The sequence below is a fragment of the Bos taurus genome, chromosome 10 (genome assembly GCF_002263795.3).
Source record: "Bos taurus isolate L1 Dominette 01449 registration number 42190680 breed Hereford chromosome 10, ARS-UCD2.0, whole genome shotgun sequence".
Classification (NCBI taxonomy): Eukaryota; Metazoa; Chordata; class Mammalia; order Artiodactyla; family Bovidae; genus Bos; species Bos taurus.
This window is the reverse complement of record NC_037337.1, coordinates 8,299,540-8,309,688: the sequence shown is the minus strand read 5'-3', so window position 1 is coordinate 8,309,688 and position 10,149 is coordinate 8,299,540. Positions and strand designations below refer to the sequence as shown.

Here is a 10,149-nt window from a genome sequence, read left to right as displayed (position 1 = left end):
TCTACATCTGCACCTCCATTCCTGCCCTGCCAGTGTTATCACAGCACCTCGGGTTCTGGTGGAGGTTAAGAAATGTGGGGAAAGAAGGGCACAACTGAGGTTTTTAAAAGGGGCAAAGGACCTGAATAGACATTTCTCCAAAGACACATAAATGGCCAATAAGCCCACAAAAAGAGACTCACTATCATTAATCACAGGGCCACGCAAATCAAAATCACAGTGACTTACTACTTCCTACCCCTAAAGTGATTATAACAAAAAAATCAGATAATATCAAATGTTGGTGAGGACACAGAGGAATCAGAATCCATACACTGCTGGTGGGAATGTAAAATGGTGTCGCCACTTTGGAAAACTGTCTGGCAGGTCCTCAAACAGTTAAACACAGAATTACCACGTGACCCAGAAACTTCACTCCTAGGTGTATAACCAAAAGGAATGAAAATGTGTCCACACAAAAACTGGTCCTCACTATTTATATGAGCATTCTTCATAATATCCAAAAGGAGAAAAGAAGTAGATTATGAAGAAGTAGATGTTCTTCATAATATCCAAAAGGAGAAAAGAAGTTATTGGAGTATATTCATTCAACAAATATTTATTGAGCACCTATTATGTGCCAGGAAAATAAGTTTCTTTTCTTGGAGTTAATTAAGAGTGTAATATCTAGGGTGCAAAGAGTCAGACACGACTGAGCAACTTTCACTTCACTTCACATCTAGGGTGTGTCCTTTCCTCTCTGTCACACTCATAATTCAAGCCTCAATGGCTTCTGGTCTGAATTATTTGCCTCTAAATAGGCTTCATGCCCACCCTGCTGTTTTCTTTAGCAACCTGTACTAAGCAAAATTGGTCAGGAGAGCTTTCTAAAATAGCTACATACTTTAAGCTCTTTCTGAAGATCTCTAGTGGCTCCCCACTGAGAGGGTGGCCGGCCCCTCCTGGATCTCCACGCTCAAGTGTTTCCATTTCCTACTGTATTTAGGACATTCTGGATCCTTACCTAGCGAATTTCTTCTTCCCCTTTCAAAGCCGGTTGGAGCATCAGCTCCCCTGGCAGCTCTCTACATTCACTAGAGCCCACCCTGAAATACAGAAATGACTCTTCGCATTCACATGGTGTGAATTAATTTCAGGGGACTGGTTTCAAAGCAGGTGATGGAAAACAGTGAGTCACCAACTGGGGAACAGTGAGATTAGCATCCGCAAAGAGCTGCCACCATTTCTAAGCTGGAAGGGCAACAGGAGGAGGTAACCAGGGCCCAGGGGCCGTGATCACCTTGAGGAAGCTGTACCCTGGCGGACCTGTCCAGCAGGAGGTGGAGTCATGGTAGAGACTCACACGCTGTGAAAAAAGGAGGAGAAACACCCTGGCTTGCCTCTCTCTGCAACCCTCCAATCTGGCACCCTTGCCTCCCATTGGCTGGACAGCTGGAAGTCAGCTGACATGGAGCCTGCAGAGGTTCCTGCTCCCACTGCCAACATAAAGAGAGCAGAAGAAGTGAGAGAGATGGACGGTTCCTCTTCCTGAGTAGGCAGATGGTCACTGTCTCTCCTCTGCTCCACTCTGATCTTATCTTCTTTATAACCCTGATCCCAGTGGGCTGTGGTGTGTGTTTACAAGTCTGTTTTCTTTAATAGACTGTGGAATTCCACAGGGTGAGACAATGGCCTTATTCATCGTGGCAGTCTGAGCGCCTGGAGTAAGTCACAGAACGTAATAGGCACCATATCTTTGTTGGACACCTATCGCAAGGAAATTCCTGGAGTTACCTCCAGCCAGCCCTCCTTTTCCATCTCCTTGATTGATTTACCTATGTTGACTGTCTGAACTCTCAGCGCTAAAGACTAAGCAAGGAGGAGCTTGGGGTCCATTCAACTCTGAGTACATTCAACTCTCAGGCTGCGACTCTGAGTCACAGCCTTATATTTAAATACTCCAACAACAAATCCCGATGATTATCTATAGTCAGAGCACCATCAACATATCAGCCTTCTATCTACCCATAGCTCCATGAAAATTATCCAGGAAATTTCTCCAAATCTCAAGATATCCTTCCTCTACCACCCAAGATGTTCCTAGGCCATCTCTCCCTGCGTTAATCAGTATGAGCCCAGGGTAAACAGACTAATTTTAAAATCAGCTTAAGCAAAACATAATTAGGAAGATAAATTAGCCTCCCCAAATTGCATAATGAATGCCCAAGGAAAAAATTATTTTATTATCCACCATTTTAAATATCTGTGTAACTTTTTCTCTTCTATCATCACAGATGATACACAGCTAAAAGTGTAGGGAAATACCACAGAACATAACTTTCGACCTTGACTGTCTGTACAATGATTACCAAGGAGAAAAATGGGTTGTTTTTGTTTTTCTTATCTTGAATTTATAACACCAGCCTAGTTGTATAACGAGGGAAGTAGAGAAATTATAGTCAGACAATGTAATTATAATTGGACCCAGACAATCAGGGTCCAATTCCTGGTTCTAATTTATTGCTGGACAATCATGGGCAACTTAAATAACCTCTCAGAAATCAGTTTCTTCACACGCACGATGAGGATGAGGATAACACCGACCTCAACGGCGCTGAGGGCCAAAACAGGCTGTCGGTTTCAAACATTCCATGTGAATCTTTCATCTGTCCCACAACTTCAGGACTCACCGACTGTTACTTGCACTTTACACTTTACACAAGAAAACAAGCATAGCGAGATTAAGTAACTTGCTCAAAGGGTTGTAAAAGCTGAGTGTGACTTTATACAGTGCAATCACCAATTGTCTGAAACCTAGTAGGTGCTCAATTAACTTTTTTATTTACACTATCCCTCCTCTCTTGCCAAATTAACTAATCTTTATAGAAAATGGTTTTTTAAATAAAGCATAGGTGATTTACAATGCTGTGTGCATTTCCGCTGTACAGCAAAGATTCAACACATATACATACATACATACACACACACACACTTTTTTATGTTCTCTTCCACCATGGTTTATCACAGGATATTGAATATAGTTCTCTGCTGTACAGGAGGACCTTGCTCTTATCCAGTCTCTATATAATAGCTTGAATCTGTTAATCCCAAACCCCTACTCCCTCCCTTTCCCGCCCTCCCGTCGCCGCCCCTGCCCTCCACTGCCCTGGCAACCCTGAATCTGTTCTCTGTGTCTCCGAGTCTGTTTCTGTTGCAGAAATAAGTTCATCCGTGTCATGGTTTAGATTGCACACATAAGCGATATCATATCTTTCTCTGTTTGACTTAACTTCCATTATTACAATAATCTCTAAGTTCATCCATGTTGCTGCAAATGGCATTATTTCAGTCTTTCTTATGGGTGAATAGTATTCCCTTGTAGCTCCCCCGTCCCTGGGATTCTCCAGGCAAGAACACTGGAGTGGGTTGCCATTTCCTTCTCCATATAAATATATGTACCACATCTGCCTAGTCATCTATCAATATGCATTGTGTTGCTTCCGTGTGTTGGCTACTATGAACAGTGCTGCTATGAACAGGCTGCACATATCTTTTTGAGTTCGAGCCCTGTCCAGACATGTGCCCAGGAACGGCATTGCTGGGTCATATGGGAACTCTTATTTTGCATTTTTTCAGGACTCTCCACACTGTTTTCCATACCGGGGGCACCCATGTACACTCCCACTGATAGCGTAGGAGGGTTTCTAGAAAGTGATTTTTTAAAATGAAGTTCTTTGTTCAAGGGCCTGGATCCTACACTCCTGGCTGTGCATTCACTATACTCTGTGCCTCAGTTTCCCCCTGTGTAGACTGAAACAGCAGGCTGTCGCAGTCCCCAGTCAGCAGCCTCTGAGCTGGACCTGGCCTGCAGTTACACTCTATTACGCTGCCCCACATTCACGCTTCAATTAAAGCAATGCCAATGTTTAAAAATCAGTGTATTTCTTTATCTCTCTCACACACCAACACACATTTCAGGGTTTTCTTTAAAAAATAAGCCCAGCTGGCTCGATGGGCTCTCACTCCCACAGGTCAACATTCCCCTCAAGTTAAGGGCCACCACCTCCTTTCACAAAGGACAGATATTCCCCAATTTGCAATCACCCCTATTTCTCATGGTTTCGGGCCAAGCGATGAGTCTACAACTTCTGGACTCAGTGGTCATTAGGGTCTCTTCCTTCCACCTCTAAGAGTCCCTGATTCCCTGGCCCTGAAAAGCATTTCCTGGAGGCAGCAGCCACTGCAGGGCACCACGGGTTTTCCTGCATGTCATTGTCACACAGGCTGGCCACTCATTCCAGCTTAACTGCAGCCTTCCCTGTTTTAGTCTGATAGTCCTGCATCTGAAGAAATTCTTCGGGCCCACGCCAAGCACGGAGGTCACCCCACGTGTCATGTCCAAATATCCCCCTCCAGGGGCCCCTCCAACGTAGGAGATGAGGATCCCCCTCCAGGGGCCCCTCCAACGTAGGAGATGAGGATGCCATCCCGCACCACTGTGTCCCTAAGACTCCGTGGGGAACTCTGCCGTGTTAGAGGAGCTTGCCTAGCATCTCTCCCCGACTGGGTATTTGCTGGGGGAGCTGGGGCAAGCCAAATGAGAGGGGCTGGACCTGGTTATATGACTGCGTCTCCTGACTGGGCTCAGTGTGACCTTAGGGAGCCCATTCAGTCTCTGGGCCCCTCTGCTCTGCCTTTTATTCATTCAACAAACACTCGTGATATGCCCCCAAGGTGCCGGGCGCCATTCAAGGCAGGGCAGAGAATAAGCAAGAAGGTCCTTGCTCTCAGAGGACTCACACCTGGAAGAGGAAGCAGACAGTAAAGCAAGTACACAGTATCTGATAGAGCTTCGGGTGGTGACAACGGAAACCATCAGCCATGCGGGAGGAGCAGAGTCCTCAGAGCCGTACAGCCACCGGCGATTTTGGCGGGTGCCAAGGAGTGCCAGAGGTAAATCCAGGTCCCACCTGGCCTCTCATTTTGACCAATATATAAAATCCTTAAGTTTGAGATTTTTTGACTCAGGGATTACGAGTAACAATTCAATTTTTCAATTATAAAATGTTTCCTTCTTGGTTAAACACACACACACACACAGCATTACAGCTAAAATCCATATCAATACCAAATCCGGTTCTCCTACAATGGACCGGAAATTCACGAAATCAAATCCACCCAAATAACAGCGCTAGGATTGAGGAAAGGGAGAGGCTAGCCTTATTAGCCAACTGACAACATTTTATTTAAAAACGTGCCGTGGGAGTCAGGGAAAGAAAGTGAAGTTGCTCAGTCATATCCGACTCTTGGCAACCCCATGGACTGTAGCCTACCAGGCTCCTCTGTCCATGGGATTTTCCAGGCAAGAGTACTAGAGTGGGCTGCCACTTCCTTCTCCAGGGGGTCTTCCTGACCCAGGGATCGAACCGGGATCTCCTGCGTTTCAGGCAGGCGCTTTACCCTCTGAGCCACCAGGGCTCAGTCAGGGGCCCATATACAAAAGCCAGAAGCAGAAATTGAATGAATGAATGAACACGCGGTCGAATACCTCCCTCCCTCCCTTCCCCTAAAAGAGCTGTATATTGCTTCAATGAAAGAAGTAACTACTTATAAACAATTAAATAAAGGATACCAGTAAAGTAGTCATTCATTTATTGCATACATAGGTACTGAGTATCTTCTATATGCCAATACTATTACAAATAGTGAAAGAAGATGCTACTTGGGAAGTCCAACATATTTATCTATATTTAAAATAACTTATTTTTCTGATTGCAAAGTAATAATTACTTTTATAATTTTTAAGCTTAAAAAAAGCAATAAAAGCTCTCCGGCTTTAAGGCAAGCTTTCTCAACCTTGGCGCTTTCAATATTTGGGGATGGGGAATTCTTTGTGGTGGGGCTATCCTGTGAGCTGTAAGATGTGTCCAAGAGAAGCCAGCAGCACTCCCTGCCCCCATGGAAACGCAAGGGGAATGCATAACATCAAAAGTGCGTCCAGGCTTAGCAAATGCCCCCTTGGGGGTGGGGCGTGACCTCAGATCCAGAACAGCTGCCTTAAGCAATCCACTTTGCTACCCAATAGGGGCCTCAGAAGTCAGAGCCTACGGGGAACCCCCTTCTACCTCCAGGCCGACAAGCAGGAGGTTTCCTCCAGCAAGAGCCCTTGTGTTCCCCTTCTCGTCCCTGATGCCAAGTCACCAGCGCTCCGGGGTCAGGCAGCACCGTCCCAGGTATGGGCTGGGAAGGCAGGGTGGGGGGGGGCGCGGCGGGCCTGGGCCCTCCTAAGGCGATCAGCGAGGCTGGAGCTTACGCTGTGTGCGTCAGGGCTGCTGATCCGGGCCATGCCCCAGCCCCGCACTCCTCCAAATGAGCTTGGCTAATGACCTGGGAGGAAAGCTCCCCGTGTGCAAGGCTTAGGGAGCCACACTGAGGTCCAGCAGTCTGCGGCTGGAGGATTAAATTGTGCCCATCCATCCTGAGCGCTGTTATGAGAGAGTCTCCGAAGCTGTGAGCAGGCATGCCTGCCTCTCCACGCCACGCTCTACAGACTGTACAAAGGGTCCGTTGTGCACAACCTAATCCGAGACAGAACCAGACAACCTGCCTGGCCGTTGAGTCCCAGCTCTGGCTGGCTCTTCAGAACAAACTCTAGTCACAAAGAAGTGAACATTTGCAGCTGGGAGAAGATGTCAGCATGAGCCCAAGTCAGGCACAGCATTTGTAGGTGTCTTCACCTGGGTCCTGGCTGCTTGGAACCAAAGGGAAGTTAGTCTTCTGTGTTACCACTGAGGGACTCAGATTCCCTGGTTCCCAATCACAGGAGGGAGAGCTGGAAGAAGAGGAGAGACTGAGAGAATCTGGCTTCTGCTTTTATTCATTCATTGTGTACACTTGCTGAGTTCCTCTTAGACGCCCAACCCTGTGACTGGGGAGAATGTAGCTTCAGATGGAACCTTCCAGGGTTCACTAAATCAAAAGCTCCTGGAGCTTGATAATAACCTAAGTGAGGAGACAGATTTATTCCCACCTGAAGGGGAAAAACCAGTCCTCAGCTCCACCTGCCTGCTGCCATCATGGCCTGTAAGCCAGTTTGGGCAGATCGTCTGACTTTTAAGAGGCACTGGAAAACAGAATTTCTGTGTGAAATCTTTTTGTTGTCACGTACAATCTGAAATCTCAAAATAAAATCAAAGAAAAAATGCCTGCATGGACAAAACTGATCTAGTCTCCAAGCCTTTAAATCATAACTTCAGCTTGAGAGATGAACGCGAGTAGTGATTCAGAGCGAGGTACCTGGAAGCGGGAAGAAGGGTGTCTGGTTCCACCTCTCACCTGGTGTGTGACCTTGGGCAAGTTACCTAACTTCTCCGTGCCTTGCTTTCCTCATGTATAAAATGACCGTGATGAAGTATGCTGTAGACTTTAAATGAAAGAATGCACATACAAGCCTGATCTATAATAGCTCAATAAACATTAACTATCATTTTTACAGGTCATCTGGTCCATTGCCTCAGAAATCTTTTACAACAGCCTTGGCAACTGAACATTTGATCCCTGCCTGCGTCCTTTCTGAGACGGGAAGTTCAAGGTTTCTTAGGGAATGTCAGTTGTATGACAATTCCTAAATTTCAGCAGCTTAATCAAACGCATGTTCATCTGTTGCTCATGTCCCAGCCTGGTGTGGTGAACACTCCAGGTGCTCTGTTCCACCCCAGGCCCTGGGATCTATGCACCTTCCCTCTGGTGGCTCCGCCTGCTCCCAGGACCTTCCCAGAGTCCTCTACGGGGTTCTCTGCTTTCAGCTGGCCAAGAGGCAAAAAAAGAAAGCGAGAGAGAAAGAAAATACCAGGTGCCTCACATCTGCATATTCCCATTTGCCAGAACTCTGGCGCATGGCCGCAATCTAATTGCAAAGGAAGCTGGAACGTGAAATGTTCCTCCATCCAGAAAGAGAAAATAGCATTGGCGGACATCTAAACAATCTCTGTCAAGCCCTGCATTCATATAAAGACAACTGGGCGGACTCAGAACGTCTGCCTGTTGGTCCCCGTCTCTCCCATTAGCGCAGTAGGCACAGGACACCAAGAAGACGCAAGCCGGGGCAAAGTAGGTGTGGCTTTGAATCTTAGTTAAAACACTTGTTAACTTTGGACCTTGAGAAAATTCCTTCAACTCTCTGTACCTCAGTTTACTCATCTGAAAGATAAAGATAGTAACTGCCTCCCTGGATTGCTTTAAGGTGGAATAAGATAGTACAGGCCTTGGCACACTGCATAACATCTGATATATAACCTCAAGTTAATGCTCCTGTCTCCCCTGATCCTCTTCTACATGAATGTTTTCCAGGTATTTAAAAATGACTCTCATTATTTCTGTGAGTTTTCTCTTCTCCAGTTTCCTCAGCTATTGTCATTGTTTTAATATCACGTCATTGCTAGCCCCTAACTCTCCCAATGGCCGTTCCATGGACAGACCTCAATTTGTCAAGGGACCAAATACGATGCCTTCCTTACGTGTCTCTGAAAACACACCCTGAGATAAGTCTTGTGCAGATAATTTGGGGGGGGGGGGGGAGTTATCTTAGGAAACAGAAGTGAGGGAAATGGGGAAGGGAGAAAAGTCAACAAATGAGTGAGTTACACCTGGGGGCCACTGGATACTTCACTAAAGGTGGTGCACAGACGTCTAATAAGCTTGTGGAAAGATGCCCATAGGGAAATGCAAATGAAAACTACCAGCAGATTCTACTATCTACTTACTGAAACAGTGAGGATGTAAAACAGAGACAACACCAAATGTTTGTGAGGCTGTGGAAGAACTGGAACCTTCACACATTGTTGATAAGAACGTGAAATAGTTCAACCACAGTGGAAAACAGTTTGACAGTTTCTTTAGACGTACATCTACCACACAACCTAATGACTCCACTCCTAGGAATCCACCCACGAGAAGTAAGAACGTATGTCTACACCATGACTTGCACGTACAGTAGCATTATTCATAGCATTGAAAAACTGAAAACCCAAATTTCTGTTATGAGATAAATGGATACACACAATGTAATACAACAATACAAGAGAACACTCCACTGGGGAGCCGTGGCCAACTTTTGAAAGTGCAAACGAGACTTGTGAGTTTAACGTGAAATGTAGAATTGTTCTAACACTGTTAACAGGTTAGAAATATTTAAGATTAGGTAAGTTTACATGATGCTATATTTCAGTGCCTGGATAAGTAATTTTGGAGCTGACTCACCCCGCCGGTGTGAAGCAGCATCCAGCCTTGCAACGGCTCTCCTTCTCTGGCTTCCCTTTCAGCTGCCCTGACTCCTGGGCCAGGCGTATGTGTTTAGCTCCATGATGAAGGATTCCAGCTTCTGCAGGACACACTTGTCTACAAGTTCAAAGACAACAAGAACAAATATGAGCTTCAACCTGTCTTTGTGGGGTTCTGGCTCATGTTCCTGAGACACCAGCCTGCTCGTGACCTTCCCTCCCTGCTTACCTGTCTATAGACTTCAGAGGTCTGACTGGAGTCAGGTCTGTTCCGAGCTCATAGAGCTACTGGAGTATTTCAGTTTCTTGCAGCCTGTCAGACTGAAGACTTTATCTTCTTGCTGACCATCACTTGGAGGCTGCCTTCAGCTCCTTAGTGCATATGGAAGCGCAGGACAAGGCAGCTTACTCCTTCAAAGACAGCAGGGGAGAGGTCTCCTAGCAAGATGACATGCAATTTTATGTAATAGAATCGTGTGCACATAATCACACATATCCAATTGTCTTTGCCAAGTTCCTCTAGTTAGAAGTATTTCACAGGTCCCGTTCACACTCAAGAGGAAGAGATCACACAAAGGTTAAAGCCAGTTGGTGCAGAACGTAAGGACTACCCTAGAGTCGGTCCGGCACAGTCTACCTTCCCCAATGATTTGTGTATCTACCACATGAAAAAGACATTTACTCCCTTCCAATTTCCCCAAAAAGCTCATCCCATTATAGCATCTGTTCAAAGTCTACAATCTCATCATCTAAATCAAGTCCAGGTATGGAGGAGTCCCTTTGAGTATAGTTACTCTCAGTCTACAAAACTAGACAACCTATCTAACTCCCGAGCATCCAACACACAGCAGAGGAATAGGCACAGTAAAATAGTAATCAACTTTCTATTTTA

At 45.8% G+C, this 10,149-nt stretch overlaps 1 long non-coding RNA gene across 1 annotated transcript in view; it reads right to left on the bottom strand.

Moving 5' to 3' along the window:
• Positions 1 to 5,522: 5,522 nt before the first annotated feature.
• The window catches only part of LOC107132813 (uncharacterized), a 56,836-nt gene continuing 52,209 nt past the window's right edge, over positions 5,523 to 10,149 (bottom strand). Inside the window, exons 5-6 of the long non-coding RNA XR_001501102.3 lie at positions 9,487 to 9,695; positions 5,523 to 9,375 (exon numbers count right to left, since the gene is read on the bottom strand). This is a non-coding gene — a long non-coding RNA (uncharacterized lncRNA). The remainder of the gene's footprint in view (positions 9,376 to 9,486; positions 9,696 to 10,149) is intronic.